The sequence below is a fragment of the Pholcus phalangioides genome, unplaced genomic scaffold, assembly GCF_987345545.1.
Source record: "Pholcus phalangioides strain wild (caught in Gottingen) unplaced genomic scaffold, Ppha-v1.0 ptg000006l_1, whole genome shotgun sequence".
Lineage (NCBI taxonomy): Eukaryota > Metazoa > Arthropoda > Arachnida > Araneae > Pholcidae > Pholcus > Pholcus phalangioides.
In genome coordinates, this window is record NW_028301599.1 from 2,429,839 (window position 1) to 2,433,268 (window position 3,430).

Consider the following 3,430-nt stretch of genomic DNA (forward strand, 5'->3'; position numbering starts at 1 on the left):
ATTTCATTGTCTCTGCATTCAATTTTTTCTGTTCATTTGGTAATTTAAAAAAATACACTTTAAACCATCGATTCTCAACCCCCTTTTTTGACTCGCGGAGCCCTGTGGGAAAATTTAATTACTGATCAAAGTTACTTGATTTATTTTTACTATTTAAAAATATTTATAATCATTTTTTTAAATTTTACTGTTTTTTATTATTTTCCTCGAGCCGCGGAGCCCTAGGGAGTGCACAAGGGCTCCGCGGAGCACCGGTTGAGAGCCGCTGCTTTAAACTATTGAAAGAAAAATAATTTATCACTAATTTTTTTCCTGTATTTTTGATGATTCGAAGTTCATACACTGATTACAATTTCTAGGTGTTTTTTTCAGAGCCACATTATAAATTTCATATGGCACATAACTTCTCATGTTTTTCAAATTTTTTGTTCTGTTGCTAATGTTATGATGGAGCAGTGTACTGTAGTTATACTGTGCAATTTCATTATGTATTTGAATATTACACAGCACAGTATATATTTTGCATAACTGCAAAATGTGGGTAACTATATAAATTATGTACTTCTGGATGCTCAATATGAGTGTGCATTCATATAGCATTTTTCGAGCATAACTCTTGATATAATTTTTTTTTTGTCAAACTCAGCTTCTCATTGCAAAGATAAATGGTGCTTCTTGATACAATCTGTTCGTAGTCCAATGTTATTAGCAATCTAATGCACAGATGAGAAAATGTATTTCCATATTTTGTCATTTCCAAGATTTTTTCAGCACACAAATCTCATACGAGGCGGCATGTTTTCGAATACCTTGAACATAGAGACGTTTAAATTTTTCCTGCAAAATGGTGAACATATAAAACATGTTTTTGTAGTGTAAAGACACTGTACTCTGAAATAATATTTAAAAATCAATTGAAAAAAAAATTGACAATTTCGAAAAAAAAGTCAATCAAACTTTCAAAACTATAATTGCTATTTATTGTACTCATAAATGTATTGATAGAATAATTAAAAGGCAGAAAAAAAATTTGCATGAGCCCGTCTTGCTGTATGATCATCTCAGACAAATTGTCGAATTATCTTTTGTGAAAAGAAGTGCAGAACCCCAAGAGTGTTGCCTGTAGACTGCTTGCTTAGGAGTTGAGAGGTTTACTTGATTTGATCAAATTCTGTAATAAAGTACAGTAGCCAGAAATTAATGTGTGTCAACTTTTGAAGTATCAACTTTATTTCATACTACTTCAGAAATTTTACTTTACACATGAAACAATGACAGTGAAATAATAATGTAGATTACAATTTTTATAGCTTATTTAAAACTCAAAACCAATGAAAATAACTACAAATAAGAAATAATCTAATACTCATAAACTCTTAACCTATTTTTCTGTTTGCACAACACTTATTTACGTTAAACTCTTTCTAAACATATTTTTTTATTCCATATAATTTTATTAGAGATGTGAGGTGAGAATATTAATTTTTCTTTTAAATAATTTAAATTTTTTTACTAATTTCGTGTATATTGTGAAATATAAGTTGCCTGAAACATTACAACAAAACAATTTTTGGTATAATCACCCCCCTATTAATCCTGGTCATGATGAGAGGTTTTAAAAGTTTGGTTATAGAGATTTTAGAAACCTTTAGATTAAAACCTTATATAAACAATTATTTTAAAATTAGATAAATTTTCAGAAATAAGTTCACAACAAAATAAATTAAACCAAAGTTTATTGATAAAGGAAGCTATTCTTATATAGTAACCTTCATTCTAAGATACAGAACTGTTTTCTTCAATGCACATACACTTAAATATTCTGTATCACTCACTTTTCTTTAAAAGTTGTGCAATTCAGCCCCATGTAAAAATCATAAATTGAAACAAAAATCATTCACGAAAATTAAAGTATTTGTATGCTCGACACCAGGTCATAAAATAAAGGGTGGGATTAATCAAATGATTTAATAATTGCTTTGAATTAACCATGCCATCAATAAGTTGCACAAATTTTTCTCGGAATGTAATTTTTTCTACATTTTTAATAGTAATTATACACTTGCAAATGATGTTTCACAATTTAATAGCATATTCTCTTCCCATCCCCATTGGCACTGTTTACAAACAATGCAGAGTATTGTTTACAAACTGGCATTTCTTTGATGGCTCAATCGAATACACATACATAAACCTCTGCTTTTGAATAGGAAAGTATTTGTAATTTTATATGGAAAAAATAGAAATCTACTTTTTTTAGCATTTGTAATATTAAACTAGTACTATACTACTGTAATAGTGCACTAGTCGTCACATGGGAAAATGAGGTGGGGATGTTGACAGAGCTTCAGCCCTGGGATGGGTTGATCGTAATTTTTTGTTTTTACATTCTAAATTTACATCAAAGGGCCCACAAAAAATCCTGGCATGGGGGCCCGGCTTCAGGATGTGGGGGACCTTGGTTGAGGGATAATCAGAGACCGCTCAGCAACATTATATATCACACTTTGGATACTTCAATTTGTTTATATAATAATTTTATAAAAGGAAATAAAAATAACTGTTAAATAAAGCTTTACACATACCTCATCAACTGCTTGAGAATCATAATCAGATTCCTCCATCTCCCAGAAATGCGATCGAGCATGTTTCTTGTGACGAGGTCGAAACGTACCAACGTCCTAAACATCTGTTTCTTGAAATTTCTCTAATTCGTTACTTTATTCAATAAAATAAAACTACCAATAACAAAAATAAATAACATCTTGCGGCGATAGCCAGCGCGATCGTCCTCCATCTTGTTTTCAAAAACACTCGCAGCAGCAGAGGAAAAAAGAATAAACACGTGATCGATATTGACGAATCAGCATCAAGATCATCATCATCACTTGTTAAACGCCGTGGCCTTGTCACAGCCGCTCACTGGTTAGCCGAGAATACCGATTTTTTCTAACATACGCGATAGCATTCATCCGCATGTTATTCGACCGGCCGTTTAACAGTCGCTCCGTGAATACGGCCATTAATCACTTGCTCACTTATGTACTCACCCAGTCATTTTTGTCCACTCATTCGTTGATTCAATTTCTCCTTCATGCATTCAATCGCTCACCAACTCCTCTGCTTACGCACTCAGTATCGCGCTTACTCACTCAGTTACTCACTGAATGTGACTCAGTCACTCACCTGTGCTGAAGTACTGACTGCTCCACTGCTCACTCACTTTGTTGCTCAATTTTCTCTTACTTTCTCACCCATTTGATGACTGACTAAGCCGCTTGTCCTCGAACTAAGTCCCCCAGTCATACGCTTGTTGCCTCAATGGTCCATTTCAGTCACTCGATCTCTATCATAAATAGTTATCGACGAATTTTCCGTCAAGGAATTAGTTGTCGTTTGCTCAATTTTGTCCTGATTTCTCCTGAATAAG

At 32.9% G+C, this 3,430-nt stretch overlaps 1 long non-coding RNA gene across 1 annotated transcript; it reads right to left on the reverse strand.

The window, feature by feature from the left end:
* Positions 1 to 957: 957 nt before the first annotated feature.
* LOC149085660 (uncharacterized) lies at positions 958 to 3,014 on the reverse strand. Its single transcript, XR_016192755.1, has 2 exons — positions 2,586 to 3,014; positions 958 to 1,171 (listed from the first exon to the last, which is right to left on the reverse strand). It is a non-coding gene; the product is annotated as an uncharacterized LOC149085660 (long non-coding RNA).
* Positions 3,015 to 3,430: the final 416 nt, after the last annotated feature.